Below are 22,458 nucleotides of genomic sequence, written 5' to 3'. Positions count from 1 at the left end.
TGGGTGATGCTACCACCCCTGCTGAAGGGAGACACCACCACTCTTGCTGGGGCGCCAAAGGGCCACGATCTCCTGTCAGAGCCACAACTTGACATCATTGATTGCAGATGCTAAGTTTTAGAAACAGCCCCAGGTGTCGCAAGGGGCATCATCCAGCAGTGTAAGGCAAGTATACTAAATGCTCACACATTCAGTGTACTGGTTGCTTCACACATGTGCATGATACCCACACACACTAGCAGAGAGTGATGGTGGAATATCTGCATCCCTCATTTAGGAGGCAGCATACAATTCGACAGATATTCAGCAACATAGTTGAGATACTTATCCAGTCAGTAGACCATGACTCCACACACCCAAACAGAAATATTCCTTTAACACCCCCTAGACTACTGAATACAGTCTGCAAAGACTGACAAAATGGTATTTTTGCAGGTGACGTTTGTGGTGTAAAGATTTCTAGTTTTACTGGGTAAGTCATTACCTCAGCATCTAAAATATTCCCCCTATCAGAAATGTGGGCCTCTGCTCTTTGAGCTAATGGAGGAAGATTTAAGGACCAGTGGTGATGCCACGCAGTGTGCAAGAAGGGAAGGGAGAGAAGGAAGAAGCCTCTGGGAAAGGAGGACACAGCAGAGATTCCCCCCCTCACACAGAGCTGCAGACTTCCATCCCTGTTGCAAAGCTGGGCATCTTCGGTCCAAAATGGGGTCTCTTATGTTCACAAAGTAAAATGAATTTTTAAGGATAGTGTGCATGAGGCTCTCTGCGCTTTGCTGGTCTAGTCAGCATTACAACAGCTCTAGCAAAGACACCTCAGCTCACGTGCCAGAGCACCGCCTCCCTGGTCAACTTTCCCGGGTCTGGGGCTCAGGCCACTATCCGGTGCCATGCCTGCATCACCTGGAAAATCACCAGAGCTACCATCAAGCCCCTCATTTTGCGGTGAAAATCCAGCAGTTAACAAGAGTCTTAACTGTGCCAGGTGCAAAGGTACTTTCCTAAGAGGCGCCTCATGATACAGAATACCTTTGCTAAACAAGAATATGACAGCTTGAAAGAAGATGATTCTAATACCTTTCCAAAGCATGCTGAGTCTAACTGGGAAATTGAAAAATCTCTCCTCCTTACGCATATAAACTTTCTTTCTTTGTTGCTTAATTCTTGAGAAGATGCAAAGCACTGGATTTCAAAGTCAAGACATTTTCATGCGCACAGTATCTGTCACTGATGGGCACAGAACTTGCCCATCCTGGGCCTCATAGAGGGAAACCCACATCTGAATGAAAAAGGAATCATTTCTTCCGCACTTCCATTTAATAAAATAGACTCCTTGCAGGGGAATTCATTGGCATAGAACATACTAAAAAATAAAAAAAATAAAATAAAAAAGAGCTTTTTGTGTTTTTAATGTTTGGTCATCGAGACTCCTTTTTTAAGTTTCACTTGCAATAAAATCTTGAATGCTTTGCATTTTAGGGCTAAGTAGGCAAATTCTAGACCACAGTTAACCAGGTAAATGACAACTGATTGATATTCTCACCCTTCCCTCTTTCTCTCTCTTCCTCTACTGACGAATATATTACATAGGATCCTGCATAGTGGTTGAACAGAGGTTAGACAAATGCAGAGTTGGGTACACAACAGAGACTTTCAAGTGGTTGTGCTGATGCAGTAATTTCATAGTTTTCTCAAATCCAGACTTTAAGTTCAGTGCCAAGAATCAATGCCACATAAAAAATGAAGTCTGTAGTAATTATAAAATGCAGACACAGAGAGAAATGCAATACAAAATATAGCTAAAAATAAAAGAGCAAAAGCAGGCAAATCAAGAATGCTCAAAATGGGCATGGCAGTTTCCTCTGGATCAAATTTAAGGCCTAGCTACCACCCAGTCCAGTGAACCTGGAGTTTATCTGGAAGACATTAAAGAATTGGAATAAAAAAATAGAGAGTTGAAAAATTATATTTAAGTTTGTTAATAATCAAACTGCAAAAATAACAGAAATGGTTTGCCAATAGTGTTTGTACTTTTATACTGGTTCCAAATACCCCGGGCAGAATTGCACTGTTTAGTCCTTTGAAAGAGTAGAAACTTTGAATAAAAATGCATAATCAAGTTTGATGGTTTAGAATCAGTGTACAGGAATAAAAAGGTCTGTTGCATGTTCCCAAACTTAAAAGCCGAGTACCAGTGCTATTAGTTCTTGATGTCTTAAAATGGTCATAACAGTAGAGAGCGCAGAGCCTGGTGCTGATAGCAGGGTCCATGGCCCCAGGCACGGGAAGCAACAGAGCAGGGTTAGGGCACGGGCCTGGGGCTTGCAGAAGGGGTGTCACTTGCCCTTTGCAAACACAAAGGAATTTTGCCTCCCCAGCTCTGAGTTCGCAGAGGTGTTGTTCAGTCTTTGAATGCCAAGAAAACTTGGGTACGAGCTGTATAGTTCCTGAAAAGGAATGGAAACATAAGCCTCAGATCAGAATATCCACAATGTAAGAGAACATGAATCTGAATGAAAGCTTAATAGCGAGGGCACAGTTTGTCTGCAACAGTTGCCTAGTTGAGGAGGAAGGATTTTGCATCAGTCACTTACCAAGCTACCTGGTTGTGCATTTTCCCCTCAGATAGCATTTCAAGAGAAAGTACCTTTTCACAATGCAGATGATTTTTCTATTTCATAAAGTTCTTTTATGTACAGAAAAGTCTTTATTTATATGTTCCTTCTGAAATGGGTGTTTTGGATTCTAAAAGAGAAAGTCAAAATACTTGGTTTTTTTGTTTTTTGTTTTTTAAAGCACAGGCTGGACTAAACTGGGTTTTGCAAACTACTAAATTGCCATAGACTCCTTGGAGTGTGACTCTGTCAGGGCAGTCAAGCTCAGAGAGAGCAGACCAGACCCCGGCTAAGAGGTCTCCCTGGGGAGACCCGAGAGCTGCCAGTGCGGAGGCAGCGATTTCCAGGCAGCGTTCCTCCCTCTTTATCAGGAGTCCAAAAGGCTCTTTGTAGCAAGAGATGAGGCCTTTTGCAGGAGACTGAAGACAGAGCTTGTTCTCCATAAGGATCCCCTTGCACATTTGTGACAGTAGGAATTTTTGCCCCAGCTCCCATTTCCCTGAGCATCATGACTCCGCACTGCACAAGAAGTGCGGAGCTCTCAAGCTTCTTGATTTTCAGTAGGACTTGCATTTCACAGCATGTGGTCTATTCTTTCTTCCTGAATTCTTCTTAGGGTTTTTGCCCTAAATATTCAGTATTTCCAGCTTAACCCATGCTAAAGATACCATATGAACAGCCTTCTCAGGTGCTGTCTCAGCACTTCTATTTCCATTTCAAAATACCAACTAAAATGTTCTGTAGCGGTCTGCAAGGCAGGTTTGATTCCAGGTGGATCCAACTAGGTTCACACATGAAATATTTCAAGGGAAATGAATGTCCTTCAACATAAAAGCCTTCCAAAAAAACAGAAATTCTGGAAAAGGATTAGATGACTGGTTAAGTTTTACTCAGGAAACTACAGTATGTTCTAAATAGCTCCACAGACAGACTCTTTCACCTTTGATAAAGTACCTGCTGTCTTGTACACGAGCTATCCCAAATGGCTGCTCAGTAGCTGCCACCCACTGTAACACCTTGCTTTTTTCTTCATGGGCACTTTGTAAATTCACAAGCCTTCTCTTGTAATCTATCTTTCTCCATAGTTCTGTCTAGGAACCACTTGAGCTTCCTTAATTCACCCTCACTTTCCCATGCACAGCTAAAAGCCTTCGGTTGTATTCACTACAGGAAATGCCTGGTTATCTGTTAGATAAACTGATGAATTAAATACCAAAAGCTTACAGGACAGTTTTCAGTCTTTTAAAAATAGTTTTCTGTCCAATCCAATTGTCCCATTTCCTGAACATAATCATGGCATCTCTAACCTTTGTTTGAACTCCATGGAAACTATTAAAACACCTACTGAGGGACAGAACAAATGATCTGGTTCTTCACACAATTCTTGCCAACTCCTGGACATAAGCAGAAGACTCAGGTGACCAGATATTTTGAAGGTTTCTCCTTGATATTTTTCACCAAAGTGTATTAATTTATCTTCCACTGGATTGAAAAATGAGCAGTCAGTCAGCTCCCACACATTGTTTTAATCTGCCTATCTTTTGCCCCCTGAATGTTTTTACCATTGCCTTGTAGCAACACTAGTACTTTATTGTCAGATATCTACAATTTCTAATTCATCTGGAAGTTTTCTTCATCTGTATTTCCTTCCCTCTGCTTTTCTGCATTAATTCCTTAGCTTCTCTGCTCCTTAGAACAAGATCTGGTACACAAAGCAAAGCTTCAACAGCAAACCATTTTCACATTAAACTATGTCTGCCTCCACTGTTTCAAAGCGTGAAAGATTTTTATGTATTTATATATATTTTTATATAGTTTTTTTTTGTTGTTGTTGTTTTTTGTTTTTTACCTGCAAATGGTAATCTGCTGACTAGGTGAGAAATGCAAATCTGGAGCTTTTGATGATGGGATTAAAGACCACAGCATTCGTGATAGTCCAAAGGTAAGTAGAAATCCTTGAATCAGACTCAAGGGACACACAGGATGAGAGTGCAGCATTTTCACTGTGAAGGTCATGCAAGGCCACTAAACCCACAAAAAGTAGGTGAGAAAGCTCAAGTTAGGCAGCCATTCCTTTTCCTAACTATGACAATTAGATAGGCTACTTCTTCAATATTTTTGACTATGGATATTTAGAAAAAAATAAATAAACCCCTTTACCTCCACGGTTATGTCCATAGTATATATATGACTGACAAATGACCTACAGTCCTCTCATAGATAGAGCAACCTAATGGCACATAATTGCATAAATGGTGATCTATCTAAAATGGAAGAAGCAAAGAGGCAGTGTCAATATGAAGCTACACATCAAGAGAAACCAACTGCCTGACCTTTAATTTGGCTACAGCCAGACATCACGACAAACACTGTAGCAAATGTCATCTGAGCATTTATAACTTTTCAGAAAAGCAGGATTTTAGCACCCAGTTACAGTCAATAGTGACAAGAGATTTCAGAGTACTATGCACTGAACTGATACATTTCTTTCAGCATGGTGTGTCCTGTGTCCCCCAGGCCACCAGTGGCCTGGCTCCATCCTACTTTATACCAGGATGACTGCCAGAGTTCCACTGTGCACAGCAGAGGGATGAAGGTAAATACAGGAATAGACTTCCTTATCTTTGCTTTTAGCCCTTCAACACTAGAATTTAGCAAAATAATTTCTTACGCTCAAAAAATATGAAAATGGTACTGTACAGAAGAGTTGCACTGTGTATATTAACAGCACAGAGCCCTGTGTAAAGGGAACACCTGGATCAGGCTCTCTCTAAATGGTTAATATACTGTTCTCTGTTCTTATAGAATTTAATGCTGAACCAATAAACAAAGCAATAAAGGTCCTGCAAAAGCTTTCAGTTACTCTCTGTAAATTCTGTATAACTTTGGTCATAACAGGCATGAAATAGTACTGAGATTTCTTTCAAGGTTTTTGTTGAAGGTGGGCAGTGAGAATTTTCCGTACTAAAATAAGGAAATTTCCCTTACTTTTTTTTTTTCAAAATAAAAATCTGTTTTCACTTAAAAGCAGAAAACTGTTAACCATGGAAGTGCTATGTCTTCAACTAATATGCTTTCAGGATATACACATGTATATATGCATTTATACTTACTGGATATCTATTACATGAGCTTAACCAACCTCAAAAGTAGTAACAGGAGTTTTCAAATAAAATTAGGAAACTTCTACGCAAAGAAAATGGCACTTACTGTGCAGTCAAGTGTCCCCACTGCTACCACGTTACATAGCCATCACATCTGGTTGAAATACGCACATCATGTTGTCACCATTCTATAAACCACATGCGTGCTCCAATGCAGCAAACAGGACTCCAGCCTGGTCATGCATGGCTACAGGGCTCAGGCAGGAGGTGGTGGAGGGTGACCCCGTAGCACTGTTCGGCACCCTGATGGCAGGGCCACCTCACTGGCCGTGACCACCAGTCACAGCTGGGCCCAGATAGAGACAGAGGGAGGTGGCTGTGACAGCCAGCAAGGTCATGGGAGACAAGCAGAGAAAGCGGTGGAGTGAGTGCAGTGCCCCGGGCAGGTCAGACCACAGTGTGCACCGACGGGGCCTGCCACAGCACCAGGTCATGCTTGGAGCCAACTGGAAGGAGCACGGTCTTCTTCCATGAGTATCAAACAAGATCCCAAAAACAAACCCACAGCAAAGATGCCACAGCTTCTTTTTTTTCCCTCTCTTTCTGCTTTCCTCTCACAGTTTCAACGGATGTCTTCCAGAAATAAAAAGGGAAAATGGAAAGGATGAATATGCCATGAGATGTGTCTGGCTATGGGTAGGGAAGATGGTCTCAGAGGTTAAAAAAAAAAGAGAGAGAGAGAGAGAAGGCAGCAAGGAAGGAAAAGGTGGTAAATGCAGACCTCACTGCTGTGGGAAAACAAGAATAAGCCCAACAGTGGCTTTACTGCCTACACTGACCTGTGACTGCCAGATAATCTGCAGAAATTTTCACTCCAGCATCAGTAACTCCTATCCTGAGAGACACTGCAATGCTCCAGCTTTCTTATCTAGCTTTATCTCCAAAATGATGGTCCTCTATACTAGACCCTCTTGTGTCCTAGGGACTTCACCAGAGCAGGCCCTGAGCAGCTGCCACTATGCCACATCTCTGCTACAGTGCCCAGCAGGATAGGTTCCCTCTTGTAAGTCTCTGAGATGACCTTTATTGCATTAGAGATCTGTGAGCTGGTGCCCTTATGGTCTCTCTTTTATAAAAGAGGAATGCATTTTTGGCTGCTGAGCAAGAATAGAAAAGATGGGTTTTAACAAATACGGTAGAAGTACTTAAAGCAACTTTTTTCATTTATCTCTCCCCCTCATTTGCTTCACATAACAACTAAATCCACCCACTGAATATAAGCACAAATAGATTTTCATGGGAAAGTTCATTTAAAAAAAGCCCTCAAGTCTTTTTAAAAGAATTTAAAAGACATGTCAATGAGCAGCTGTAAGCAGAAATCACTGTCATTCTTAATCCTTCCAGCAAAATCAAACTCAAACTCAAAATCTTCCTGAGTGATTCCCATGTTTGCATAGGTAAAATTCACAAATTATGTTATTTTTTCCCCAGGCCCTCTCTACAGCCAAAACAAAGTAAGAATTAGCAATAAATTTACTCACTAGATGGAGCAAGAGCAACCAGGTAGTAGAACAGAACAAAAGTACTATAACATGAGACTCAGAACTGGGACAAAACTTCATTTGCAAGCCTCTGAAAACTATGGACAGTGTTCATCCGTGTCTCTTAGGCTTATTCCAGCAATGTCAGTGTCACAGCGAAGTAGCTAAGGGGAATTCCCTGGGTGATACTCATATGGTAAAGCTCTTCGAATTGAGGGATTACTACCACCCACTTCTTCCTTAGCTCCTCACTTTCAAGAACGTTGCGGCTGCTTGGGAGTTTAAAGCAACCTTTATTACCAGGCCTATGCTGGCTTTGTTTCCTGAGGAACGTTGTAATTTTTGGTGGTGAAAGCATTTCTTTTTTCCAAAAGAACCCCACTGGCTAGGGCTTCCTGCCCTCTTGGCAATTCATGATGGTGCTGAGACACCTCACATGCTACAACCCCACTGGGGGCAGCTGCCTTTTTTTTTTTTTTTTTTTTTTTTTGCTTGAAGGCCTGAAAAGCCGTTGTTGGTTCTCCCTTGCAGGACTACATGGCATTTTCAGTCATTAAATAAAGTCCTCCAGGACATCACAAGCACAAGAGGGTCTAGTATAGAGGACCATCAGTTTGGAGATAAAGCTAGATAAGAAAGCTGGAGCATTGCAGTGTCTCTCAGGATAGGAGTTACTGATACTGGAGTGAAAATTTCTGCAGATTATCTGGCAGTCACAGGTCAGTGTAGGCAGTAAAGCCACTGTTGGGCTTATTCTTGTTTTCCCACAGCATTAGATGTATGGCAAAAGCATGCACCACACAAGCTAACAAACCAGCCCTTATCCTCCAAAGAAGCATGTACATGGCTGCACAAGAGCAACAAGACTATACCCAAGAATAGACTCAGCATTTGTCCATATTATGTACTTTCAAAGACACCACAACAAGGGGGATGTCTCTGAAGCAGCCTATCCACTCTGCATAGGGATGCATGTGCCCCTTGTTTCATACATACAGATATTTACAGGGAAATCTTTGACTTTTATAGTTTACTGATAATCTTTACCTGCTGTGTGGGCAGGCCCTCAGGCTGTGGGCAGTTTCTCATGCCCATGACAAGCTGACAAATGATCGATGCAGGTAGGGTGGCCTCCAGTCCTTCCAGAAGGGCCCAAATATTGCCTGTCACAAGCGTGGACAGGGTTTACAGTCGTCTCAGTTCAAGCTGTCTATAAGAACAACACAGATGCCACAGGCCGAATCTTGAGAGAGCACTCAGCGTCACAGCACACTTGGGGCTCCACACCCATATGGATGTAGCCAACATGGACCACATCCAAGGGAAAAGCAGACTCCACTTCAGAGCCACTTCTTGGCCAATAGAAAAGAAATTCTGAGTTTCAGTTGGAATCTGTGTGATCCTAACTTTTTCTTTCTCAGTTGCAGTTCAGTTGTCACCTTCATCCCTGTCACTAATTGTCATCGGTCTGTTCACCCAGTCACCTTCCTCCTACCCTTCCATGTACAGGACAGACTCCATCCTCCTTCTTCTCCTTGAATCTTTTCACATTGCCAAAAGCAACAATTTTCTTAACCAGAGACTCAGCAAACCATTTGTGATTGGACTTTAGATGCTCCAATCTGAGGCAAACTCCTGCTGTGGAAAATACCAGCCTTCAGGGTTAAAGTTTAACAAAAATATTAACAAGTGAAACTAGGATCTAGACAAGCCTAACTATTCTTTAAAAGTGTTAGGCAATCTTATTTATTGGCCGTGTTGTCTCCCTCTGCTAGCTACATCTGCCATTAAAAGAAATGACAGCACAAATAATTATATTAAGTAAAGTAATTGAGCCTACTAGCACAGGAATTTATAAAAGCCTCATGAGACTGTCTCATGTTCAAAATAAATTATATATTGCAGTTCATTTCTTCTCAGTATTTGACAGCTCACAATCAGAGTGAGACTTCGGTGAACTGTTAGGAATATGCATATGCCCAGACCATATGCATACGTACAAACAATAGTTTATCATATTCCAGATCCCAGTGCCATCTTGAACTTTCAACTGTCTACGAAGAGCTGCAATTTTACAAGGAGATATGAAGTTTCTCAATATGGAAAGCAGTTTGATGTGAGAACAATGATGACATATATGCTGTACCTTCAAGAGAAGAAAGGACAACGCATTGCAAACATTCTTTGTGGGAAGAAAATCTTCTATAACCTATTTATCTGCCTTGCATAAAGCTTTAGCAAAGTCTTTTGCATCCAGGAATGCTGTCTTGCAACAGCCACCTTCCTTCTCTTCCCCTTTACCACCTTCCTTTGAGAGTATGACGTACTTAACAGAATTTCTTGATAAATAATGTTGCATCCTGGGAAGACAATGACGACAATAAAATGCACAGAATAAAAGATACAAACAAAGACATAGAAATATTTTTTTAAATTCCAAATATTTCTGCAGGAATTAACAAAAGCTTTTTCTCCCCCCTTTTCCCCCCCTCACAAAATGTTTTCACTTTGGACAAAGAAGACTAGACTTAAAATCAGGTTTTCCCTCTTTTTTAAAACTATTTTGTATTAAAAAAAGAATCTTTAAAAACCACTTCCCAAAATCATTTCCAGTTTTTATAAACAAAATATTTGTACCCCAAAGTTGTGGTTTGTCATTTCATTTTTTTCTCAACAAAAGAAGAAAAATTTGTTTTCTGAAATACTCTTAGGGGAAAAAAATTAACCAACTCTTGACAACAGTAGCACATGGTGTTTGTTTGAAATATGCCTGTTCCTGTCTGGTTTTTATAGAGCTAAGCACAGCTAGGCTTGGGGGTTTAGATGGGAGACTTCCAAGTGGTACAGGAGATTATAGAGAAGGCTTGTTCATTCTGCAGCAGCAGGCAGCTTGCAGACCTCAAACAGCTTTATTATCTTTTTTATCTCAGTGTCTGTACAAATTATGACACAAGAGGTTTCCAATGCATGTTTGACTGCATCCTCACAGGAAAACTTCATACTTTGTTTAGGGTCATAAAAGGGGAAGAGGTTCATATAGTCAGTATCTTTCAGTCTTTGGGAAAGTACTTTTTAGGAGAGGCTGAAAAGTTATTTTATAATCTGCACTTACAAATTTTTACATTGTTTTCTGTAGAAAACAGGACTGTTAGTCATGCGCCATGTTTTTTCCTTTGATAAATTTTGAGCCCACTTAAGCTCCTGCAAGTCTTGTGAAAAATGACAGCTGGGGAGAGGGGAGTCTGAGGGTGGAGGATTCACAGGTTTGGTGGGCCCAATTACTTGTGATCTTCATTTCTAACTTTGAATGAAGCAGCCCCCAACATCCTGCCAAAATACTCATTGGAGGAGAACTGAAACATTGTCTCAGGAAATGATTTTTTACAAAATAGTCTGAAGTCAGAGAAAACCTTAGTAAAACTGAGTGAAAAAGTCAATCAAGCAAGATTTGGTTTGCTCCATAGAGAACACTACTGTCTTCTGTTCTACTGCTCACAGAAGTATTTGTATGATTTAGCTCATTTCTGCTGATTAGGAGGTACTCACAGAATAATTCATTCGGTTGTTTTCTGTTCTTATTCATTTAGATATATAGAAAATATACAAAGAAGGAATCCTCCTATCTTGCTGTGGGCTGTCTTTAGCATCTGCCTATGTACATGCAGGAATTTGCTGCTCCTGGAAACATCACAGCCCCTCTGAGCACACAGCAACAGCTCCACAAACGGCAACAACAAAAAACATGTGCAAGATCTTTAAGAGACTTCTCTTTCTCTCCCAATTGAAGAAACAAATGGGACTAGCAGCCGCCCTAGAAGGCCAATAAAACAACTATTTGGGCTCAAGAGCAAAGGGAGGAAGATCTAATGCTCAGGGGCCTTCTGCCAGCTTTTTCTCACAGCAGTAGAGCTCCAGCTTGACTTCCAACCTCTCTACCCCCAAAATGTTGGATGTTATGCAAGCAGGGGAAGCAACTGATGTCACTTTTATGGATAGTACGGTATGACCACTTGAAAAACCTGTGCTGCCAAACTGAATGTTTCTCGCATATAAAATGTATAGTTATATATACATGTGTATGTATGTATGTTATGTATATGCATAGAGATATATCAATAAATATGTTACCTCCTTTGACATTTTTCAGGCTTGTTCTTAGCCTAGAGGAAAGAAAGAAACGTTTGAGTTTTAAGAGATCCAACTCACCTCTGGTTGTTGGGCAGGAAGAGGGAAAGTGTTAAAAAGCTCTGTTTTAGGAAAAAACACCTAAAAGAACAACAGACCGCTATATGCAAATACACCAAAACAGTGAGGTAATTATAATGGAATAACAATAGTGTATGACGTACAGTAGTGTAAGATGTACAGTGTTCCATTACAATTAGTACTATACAGTTATCTATTGCAGTGTATATTTATATAGAGAGATATAGAGAGAGAGATACAGTATATAGTATAGTATATAGTATAGTATATAGTGCTCACACACTATATACTAGATTTTCATTACAAAAATGAGTATCAGGAACACTGAGTATCAGGAAATATTACTCTGAGAAGAAAGTCTATTATTTGTCTGCTCAGACTTATAAATAATTAGAGTTAACTACCATTTTCTCTTTCCATTGTATTTTTGTATCAGTCTGGATGGCCCCTTTTTTAGTGCTGTGCATGGAGTAGCTGTGTAGTCCCTAGAGTGCTTCTGCACCCAGCATTGCCCCTTCAGGTTGTGTGAGATCCAAGATCCAGCAAGAGCATTGCCAGCCCAGTGGTGAACAGCCACTTCCAACTTGTAAGAAGCTACTTGTAAGTCACGTCATTGACTGAAACAGGACAACCTTTTGCACAGTTGCTCATTAATGTTAGATCAGTATTCACTGTCTTCCAGAAAAAATATCACTCAAGAGAACTGAGAAATTGCTGTGAGGAAAGTTCAAGTTGTCATCAGTCAAAATCTCTCTTACCTAAAAAATATATACCAAATACAAACAGTCACTGATAGACTCAATAAAGTAAAAGGAGCAGTTCTAAAAGGTTCAATGGGATCAGGATGTGGCCCCTAATTATTAGTTATATCCAGTTATGACGACTGCAGGATAAAAACAATGATTGCATGCTGACATTAATACTGTAAAGTATGTTTTACAGTTACAAATATTTCAAGGAAAACCTTAAAACACTAATTTCCTGAGTCAGTTTTATTTACTTAAAGTGGTTTGAGTTTGAGAAATGTAACCAAAAAGCATAACAAATAGGTATTTCTTGGTGGTTTGCCTAGATTTGTTATGCAGCTGAAATCTAGACACTGGTCAAATGGTTCTTAATGGGTATTGGTCATAGGTCTTTCCTTTTTATTTTAATTTCCTGTTACATTTTTATTTTGAATTCAAAATTGTCCTGAGAATTTCCCTTGTGGTTGCTACTTTTAATCAGAGAAATTCATACAGGCATTTTCTGGAAGATAAGTATGCAGGTCCGAACCCTTTTTTTGAATCATTTGGATTGCAGCTTTCAACACAAGAATTTCATAAAATATTTAACACCTTGTTCATGAGACAAAAGATCCCATTCCCCATAGCTTGACCCATCTTCCCAGCAGGACCTGCAGGAAGCTACACCAGATGAGAACCAAAGTTTTGACAAGCATTTAACCTTTTTTTAAAAAAGTACAGACCTGTTTTTCTTCTCATTCACAATGGATTTGCCTTAATGCAATTCCTCTGACTCACGGAATCACAGCCTGAAACCAGGAAGAGGATCATGTCCCAAATTGTGTTTTGACACAGTGTGTTTGTCCATGCCTCAGCTGAGGAGCAAGCACAGAGCCACAGGGTGCTCAGCCTACTCAGCAGCTCGCTCACTTTCTAACAACACCATGGCCTCCCGGGTAGCCTGAGGACATCTCCTCAAGGTGCTAGCCGGCAGCGTATGAACCTGGCAGGCATGCTTGAGCTGGTCCCATGGCCCCAGGTGGGGAACAAGAAAAGATTAAGCCACATACGGGACCAGGCTTGCTGGTTCATTGTCTTTGTGGACAGCAAACACAGCTTTGCAGCAACTGACAAAATATAGCATAAGCATGCCCACTGTGGTTTTATCCGAAAGTACGTATAACACTTATCAAAATCAACTCAGCAACTAAAAAACCATTTCCAATCAGAAAGAGGTGGGGATGCCTCTGAGCAGACGCAGACTTCTGTAAAACAGATGCTAAATCGAATCTGGTCACAACTGGAGCTCCGTTCATCACTGGAGAGAAACAAGCAGGGGAAGACACCATTAATCTCACCTAAATTAATATTTCTAAATTGGAACAGATGAATCAGATCCTGAAAAGGCTTTTTATTCTCCACTGTCAATAAAATGTGCCAAGGGAGAGCCTTGCTCAAGTGGGGATATTCATACTTCAGACATCTACAAGGAGATGAGATGAAGCCTGTCCTATCAGCCTCCATTGGTAAAGAAATCTTCCTCCAGCTATAACTTGCTACTCTGGTTATTTAAATCTGTCTTAAAAAACTCTCTGCCTATTCCCAACAGCATTATAAAAATTTTTCAGAATGATGTGCAAGCCTATTGCAGAACAGAACTGGTCAGACTGGCCTATTGCAGGCAGTTTTGCAATTCGATATATTTGTATGTTCAGGCACCTAAGGCATGATTCTACTAAGTGCAAGCTAAAATGCCAGTAGAGATGTCTGAGCTTTACTCTCTATAAATTTTTTAAGTTTTAAATGCATGTAACATCTCTTGTGGTGAGAACAAGAGGGGACATATATGCAGGAAACATACATGGATTTCTTCATCATGGCTGCTGGCCAAAACACTGGTTTCTCGGCTCACAGAGTCTATATGCAGTTTGTGTTGCCCTGTGAAAATATTCGCTCAGAAGAAGTACTCCTGGAAAGAATTGCTGCCCACAGATCATAGCTACACAAATAAACAAGCAAACAGTGCTCCATACTGGAGTGCTGCAAGCAATGGGAGTGATCTCTCCACAGAGATCTTTATTACCAGGACTGGGGCCCACACTGCTGCAATGAGAACACTGATTTTGATAGGAGAGAAGGCAGGAAACACACACTTTGTCTCTCTCCCCTCTCCCTCGCCTGTCCTGCTCAATACACCAAATTACTGTCTGTTGGGTTATCTACACATTTATGGAGGCCCAAATAAAACCTCTGTTTGCTTACACTGAGGAATGGTAATGGTACATCTGAAGGTTGGCAGTGCTACGATCCCTGGGTGATGCACTCTTACAAAGCAAGCAAAAGCTACTGCTACAATCTGAGCACTAAGGCTGCCCGTGCATGGGGAGGCTGCAGGGAATAATTCCATTTTAGGAACAAATTAATCTGTATTTTAAGCACATGCAAAAACCAAATGCACAAAAATGTTACAAACAGAAGGTGGAATAGAGCTCTCACTGTGTCTCAGAAAACTCACTGCATTATTCAGAGCTCTATTAGGTGAGTGAACTGGCAAGAATTTACAATTACTCATGCTTTGTGAAGTCTAGCTCTCTTCCTGTCTGTCCATCAGGGGCTGTTGTCTTTAACTGCACTCCCAGGTATCTAGAACAAAACATGCTGACAAGAGATGAAAGTTACATTTTAAAGTCATCATTTTTTTTTTCTGTACCCAGGAAAAGAAAGGAATCTATGGAAATCCCAGTCCTCTTCTTCTACTGTCAGTGGGACTTCTACCATTTACTGCAAGAGAGCAAGAATCAGAATGCGAAGGGAGCACAGAAAAATAAGGCAAGTGCAAAGGGCTAGATCCACTATGGTGTTTTAAACCAGGAATTCTCTTGTCATCAGTGGAAACATTAAACCCATGAGGGCAAAATGTTTGTTTAGCAACTGGACCTGCATGAGAAGGCACTTCCTGCTCATCCTTCCCCTCCCACACTGCCTCAGAGAGCTGCAGAAGATCACGTATTCATGGTCTCTGCATCTAGTTAGACAGCTCTTCAAGTGACCTGCTTTTTTATGCAATACTTTAAGATAGGGACATTGGAAGTAAAGCTGTTAAGCACCTTTTGAATCGAGACCAAAAAAATGGGTTTTGTAAAACCTCTTTTTCCTTGTCACCATGAAAGCCAAATGCAAAGCTACATACAACTGGAAAATAAATTGTACAGTGCATTGACAGCCCTTAGGGAGTATGGGCATATCTAATATAGAGTCACTAATATTTCTGTAATTGATTTTTCCCTTCATTATCTCAGCCAATTCTTCTTCATTCCTGGAACACTATGCTTGGATCTTGAAGGAATTAACATCAAGTGGTGTCTGTAAGTAAATGTAACACATTTTCAGGGACATCATTAACAACAGACCTGATCCATGAGGTGCTGTGCAACCACAAATCTCACCAGCAGTGATGAAGGCACAAACTAAAGACTTCAGCAGGCTACAGCAGTAAAAAATCACTTGTTATGTAGCACTGCTGAGTTCACGCACAACAGAAACACACTGCAACAGCCCATCAGGTCATAGCACCCTCCCCCTATATCCAGCGGGTCTCACTATGCAAATAGTTTCACTGTCAGCTACGGAAAACTGTTACGCATGAACAGCCACTTGTGGAACAGAGAGTAAAAGAGAGAACAAAATGAGCATAGAAAAATTACTGAGAATGGGTCACTTAGTGTTTGTCTCATGGGTGGCTCTTTCCATGCAAAAAACTAATTTTCCTCTGTGTTACAGAAACATGGGCACGACTATAAACTGTAAAACAGTGATCCAGCTGGAAATTCATACCTTTTTTGGATATATCTCCCAGTGCACAGATTCCACACTTCACCATTTTTCCTCCCATCTGAGTGCCTCTCAAAAACAACTCAAACTAGTGGGGGCGCAATGTCAAGGAAGGTGTTGTGGAGGTGAACTGACAGGAAGCTGCTGGAGAAGCTGCAATGAAGCATGGCTGGACACAGATCTTCATGGCAGTACCACATGAAAGGATGGAGCAGAACCATGAGCTGGCAAAGAGGTGGGCAACACAGCAGCCAAGGGAATTACTAAGTGCCAGGTGGTAACTCTGCCCCTCAAACAAGTATGAAAGACCATGTTTTCAGTCAATTGGCAAAAGTTTCTTTACTGCATATAGAGCAGCTTTTTACAGAAATATTTGTAATATCTGCTAGTGTTTGGTTTTTAATTTGCCACATCCTGTTCCGAACAAATATTAGCCAGTATTTCAGGTGGATTCTGATCATGAATATGAGTAATGCTTTCCAGACAGAGGAGTCAGCACCAAAACGCAAGCTCCTTTTGAGTTTGAGTTTGAGGATGGCAGAAGGAGAGTGCAGAAAAGCTGGATAAGTCAGTGGAGAAAGATACAAGATGAAGTACTTCAGGGGGCATATGACTCATCCAAAAAAAAGGTCTAACGACCTCACTCTCATGCTGGTTTTATGAGCACTGCATACAACAAACATTATCAGGCTCAAATTGGTGACAATTACCTTTTGCCACTGTGTTAACAAACAAAATAGTCCACTTAAACATGGAATGTAGCTTATACAGTCATTTCTACTGCTACCCAATTCGGCCTCCTGCAGATTTGCATGAAGGGGAGCACTTGCATATTATAGGCCTAATCCCAGCACATAGAATTTTAAGAATTTTAGATTAGAATCTGTCAATAGCAGAAGATTAGTCATAGCAGGAAGTGTTGAGCATATACATAAAATCACTTTACAGGACAGGATTACAGGATAATGAGTTCTTCTTCTTTTTTTTTTTTTTTTTCCTAAGCCTTTCTGAGGCATGACATAAGAGATGGTCATTTCAAAAGAGCCTGATATATTTATTAAAAGAATCAGTGGCACCTTCTGGAATACTTTTGTTTAAAGCCAGACTGGAATCTGGATTTAGATTTTGATGACTTTTGAAGTTAAATTGAATTAACCATTGAATTAACCATATTTCAGAAAACAATTAAGTACTAAGCTCTGCTGAACAAAGCTTTTTCTGCTAAATTGCAATGGTGAAGAGAGAAAAGAATAATTATAGGCATCATCTTCTTACCGTCATATATAAAAGAAATAAAAGCTATATGTCCATAAGAGATACTGCAAGATATACTGGCACTAAATTAAAAAATTGGACATAAAAAAAAGATTGTTTTAACTGTAGCAATTACTCATTTTATTGGAAAGACATCATTGCTATAGAGGGTCGGGTGTTTCCTTTTCAGTAATAACACTATTCACATTTTTCCCAGGATGATATGGACCCAGCATCTTTTCTTTTTACATCATCAGTAGTCATTCTTTCATGAGTAGCTTTAATAACAGCCCAGTGTGAGGTCAGGGGCATTACAAAGGCGGCACATTTGTAATACAACCACCACTGCCTAGTACACTCTGTCTGCTCAAGGAAGACCCTGCTGACTAAGCACAACTGCAAGGCTCTCCTTTGCACAAGCAGGGGGGAAATACGGAGAACTCGGTTCATATTGTCAGTTCAAGTATGTCTAAAAAGTCCTGTTATTACTGGACATTTTTATATTAAATATAAACAAAGCTTGAATTCTACTAACATCATTATGAACTTTCTCATAAAGCAGGGCAGTATATTTAGTCATGGAACTGATGGGAGACTTCTGCCCCAATTTGTGCTCTCTTTACATTCTGCCACTGAAACAAGAGCCAAATTGTCAAAGCAAACCACATGCTGGAACTTCCTTATCCTACCAACAAAGTCCTCTTCTCATATATTGGAGCATCTCTCAACTTCTAATGCAACCATATGAGACTGCATATCCCTATTTCATAGACGGGAGAGCTAAGTGACTTGTCTATGATGAGGTGTCTACGGCAGAACTGAATCCACAACTCCTAACATCAAAGAAATACAGAAACCCCTAGCATATTCTCTTTTTGAATAATAATTTGCTTAGAGAATTTAATTAATCTGTTGCACTTAAAGCTATGAGTTGCTGAATTCCTAACTTAAGACAAATGAGAAAACAAAATATGTATATGCTGCTCCATGCAGCCTTAAGTTGCATGTTCCAACAAATTCAAAGGGAAACTTCAAAATTTTAATTAGCTTTCCTAAGAATTCCACAGTCAGACCCTCACAATCCTATATTCTAATATGTTTGGGAAGATAAAAAATTCAGAAGCTACTCGTCTTGTCTGAAATTCCAGTTCTAAGCTCTGTTAAATAGAAACCTTGTCCACTTAAAATACAAAATATACTTTGCACTTTCTTTTTCAGCTAAAAATACAAACATTGCCACTAAAAGGCATTATCATTTTATAGGTCAGCTCCAAACTTCAGCAAAATGAGCCAAACCTACAGATCAGAAGCACAGATATATGATCTAACTTCCACTCTACCCACAGAGCTTTAGAATAGGAAATTCAGACCAACACTAACATGAAAACTACTTAATGCTGTGACATAAACAAGGACATTGAGCATAAGAGGGATTCTGACCTAGTACTAAACAATCATCTGTCCATTTATTTATATGTATGCACAAAAATAATCATGTATATTTATGATCGTTATTTACACACTTCGCAATGTCTCTGATGTTGCCAATGTATGTTACATAATATTAAAACGTGGTTTATCTACTGTATAAATCAACCTGTAATTAGGATCAGATTAAGCCCAGTCTGGCATTGGGAAGCATTACAGTTATGAAAGGCAGCAGGGACTTAGAGAGACGAACACAATTTGCTTGCAAATAAGACCAGGTACCTAGCTGCTACCAAGAGGAATACGCAACCTTGTATTATTAACGATTACTCTGCATAGGTATCTCAGTTATACCCAATATTGAGATAAGGTGAGGAAATAATAGTTCTCAGATGTTCTTAGAATTTTCTTATCAGCTACTTGTGAGAAGGATTTACAGCTTCATACAAGGTATTACCGGCTCTTGGTTGAGGAAACCATTCGAGCCAGTGATATAAAAGAGGAAGCACAGAATATAAAATTTCCAATACCGAGAGAAAGTTCTTTCTGTATCAGTAAGTCTTGTAAAGGCTTTCATCTGGGGAAGTGAAACTTGTGAAAGCTTTCTGCATTGTTATTTTCTGACAAAAAAAAATCAGTATCAGTAACTACTATATTTCATTAAATCTAAATTTTGTTTGTGCATATACCTAAAAAGCATTCCCTCATAGGTAGGAGTTGAAGTTTACTGCAAACTCCAAAAACCAAAGCTCATGAGTTTTACATCACACCAATGAGCATTTTTTACTCTAAGGTGTGTAGTGAAAGGCAGCATTATTTGGGGTTTGCAGTGCAACACAGGTATCAGTTTTGCTGGGATCTTTTCCTACTAACCACAGACTCCCTCTGCTTGGGTAAGTCACATCAGTCAACATTTTTCAAGATACACGTAAAGGTGTCTGGAGTGCCTAGCTGAAAAGTTGACATAGGCTTACTTTTCTATGAAGCTTTATGTTCTTTAAATTCCCATTAATTTCAGATAAGGGAAGCAGGAGGGTACATAGACCTTTGGAAAAATAGTATGAGTGCCTGAAGATCCCAGATCTTTAGATCCCAGAAACGCAAGGCTCCAGTTTCTTTCAGGTATTTGGCATCTGCTCATTGCTGACCTTCTCTCATGCAACAGTGACTCTTCCCCCCTGCCTCTCCTCACACATGCAAAGTTATTAATGAATCATTATTGTTGGAGAAAGGGGGATAGATGGGACTGAGGTTTTTTGCAGACTAAATATATGTGAGCAAACTGCCAATCTTGCGCCTGTTGAATTTATCTAGTCCAGTGAAGCTGCTGATGCAAGACAAAAGACAAGCTACTCACTCTGATTTGTACCAGAAACTTAAATGATGTTTGCAACTTATTCCACACCAGAACTAAGTCACTCTGCACCACTTGTTAAATTATAGGGATGTGCTGGCAAACAGAACCAAAATACGCTGCCTTACAGGAGCAATTGAAATGCCTTGTTCTTCCTACATGCACATAGGAGTGTAAAATTGTTCCTGGTTTTCCACATATACTTACCACAATGCACTTGCTCCACCTGTTGTCTATTTGCATTTCTGCAAGTCAAGTCTATGATTGCAATCTTTGTCATGAGTAATTGCTTTGACCTTAGAGATACTTGCAGAGCTTTACACCTGCTTGCCCACTCCTAGCTTAGGCACTACCACTGCCTTCTGTACAAGTCCTGGGATCCATAATCTGTGGAATTCAGGAGCAGCTGCAGAACCACACACCTGAACAGGGGAACTAGCTCAGCTTTATCTGCAGCATTGCACAAACACACTACAGCGGTTTGCAGAGCTTGTCAAACATCTGTCAGGCAAGGGGAATTTACTCGTTAACTCCTCTGCAAGGCATCCTCAATTCGGAGGATGAGATTAATAGCAAATGCATCTCCTTCCTTTCCAGTACTGCTGCTTCTACTAGGTAAGCCACAGAGAGGGAAAATATTTTTAATCTTCAATTGACACTTCCATTTATAGCTGTGAACAGGGCACTGGAACAGGTTGCCCAAGGAGGCTGTGGAATCTCTTTCTCCGGAGATATTCAGAACTCGCCTGGACACAAACCTGTGCAATGTGCTCTAGGTGACTCCACTTGAGCAGGGGGGTTGGACTAGATGATCTCTCCAAAGGTCCCTTCCAAACATCAACCACTCTGTGATAATTCTGGCAGCAACAGTGTCCTCCATGGTATAACATTGTGCTGCTTGCCCCTAATGACTAATGGCTGACTTGGAAGATGGCAGCAAAGCAATGCTGGCTCTGCAACTGTTTTATTTGAGGCCAAAACAACCAAAGCATCTACCTAAGTTATTGTGTAAACCCCAGTGACACAACTTCTCTAGAAAACAAATTTCTCTTGTCTAGTAGCTACCTAGCACTTTTTCTTCTAGGCAAGTGCCAGGCACTTGCAAATGGCTCAAGCTTACATGCAATGCAATGCTGAGAAAGAACAGCTGGAGGAGGTTTAAAGAAAAACACAATTACATCAATGAAATATATATTGGCAGATACAGCACTTCTAAGGACAGTGACCACTCCAGGGGTCCTACTAGGAACACCACTGCTTTCTGGAGCCTGACAGAATAGTTTTAACATTTGTGTCACAATCTCCAACGGTTGCTCAATCTCTCTGTCCAAAAAAATAGCATTCAGAAGTGATTCTTGGGCCAGTTTATCGCACTGAGCTTGACTTCACAGCACACTAATGTCTACAGTCTGATACTTGCTGCCCTCCCCAATTTTGCCAGCATAATTTAAAGGAGCAGGATTAGATACTTCCCTTCCACCTCACCCCTTCTTACTACAGAGTGGTGGCAACACCTTTGCTAAATTCTGCTACAATAGCCCCAGGGAGGCTTGGACAGTTACTAACAAGCTAGCAGCTACGAGATATGCTAGTATTCCTGTTGTAGCTAGCTTCCCCATATGAAAAAAATGAAGTTCTCTCCTCTGCATGGTACTAGAAGTCAAGTTTTGTATTTGCCCACTCAGAACCTTTGGCCACCATAACAGAAGGAAAAAGAAGCAATATTTGTTCTGCACAGGTCTCAGGGGGAGGTTTCCTCCTCTCCAAACCTTTTTTGCAGTCTCCATTTGAATTCCTGCAATCTGTCCCTACCCTACCACAGCTCAGAGATTTCTGAGCAGCAAGAGTTGTCCTCATAACAGCTTTCGTTGTTACTCAGGGGAATTTAAGGCTGAGGAGAGGTTGTGGCTTGCACAGAAGACAAGTGAGACAATTGCCAAGTGTCACTAATGACCCAGTCCATGTCTCCTCAGTGTGTGCAGACTGCACTGACCATAGCAAACCCCTCCTTGCACTCTAGCTATCTTTTGTTCGGGAAAGGTTAGAACTCAGCCAAGTCAGGATTTAGATGGTCTCTTGACACAGGAAATAGCGGACACGACTCAGGAAGAATCCAAGGTACTTGCGCAACTCAGACAGAATTTAGCCAAGACACAGCAAAGTACAAAAGGTGACTTGTGGGTGGAACCGCTCCTTAGAACACCAACGCACCTTTCAGTTGAGTGGCAGCACTCCCATGGTTAACACCAAAATGTGCAGTATCAGTGTACAAATGGCTATCAGACAGCTGCCCTGCTCCATTCTTCACTCACTTTCAACACATCATAACATCAGCTTTAAAAAAGAGTTTCCTCAGTATGCTTTTATCTTAAGCCATACATTTGTCTTCCTCATTTGAAT

The 22,458-nt window shown here is 40.6% G+C and overlaps 1 protein-coding gene across 2 annotated transcripts in view; it reads right to left on the bottom strand.

Annotated features, from left to right (window-relative positions):
• Positions 1-2,373: 2,373 nt before the first annotated feature.
• The window catches only part of BPGM (bisphosphoglycerate mutase), a 59,055-nt gene continuing 38,970 nt past the window's right edge, over positions 2,374-22,458 (bottom strand). Inside the window, exon 8 of one of the 2 annotated variants that reach the window (XM_062590993.1) lies at positions 2,374-2,447. The gene's annotated coding sequence lies outside the window, so the exon portion shown is untranslated. Of the gene's footprint in view, positions 2,448-12,206; positions 12,225-22,458 lie in introns of those variants that run through there. The other variant, XM_062591002.1, reaches the window with a different exon arrangement.

This window comes from Rhea pennata, chromosome 1 (genome assembly GCF_028389875.1).
Source record: "Rhea pennata isolate bPtePen1 chromosome 1, bPtePen1.pri, whole genome shotgun sequence".
NCBI classification, from domain to species: domain Eukaryota; kingdom Metazoa; phylum Chordata; class Aves; order Rheiformes; family Rheidae; genus Rhea; species Rhea pennata.
Note: the sequence above shows the minus strand (reverse complement) of the source record. Positions and strands in the feature narration are given on the sequence as shown.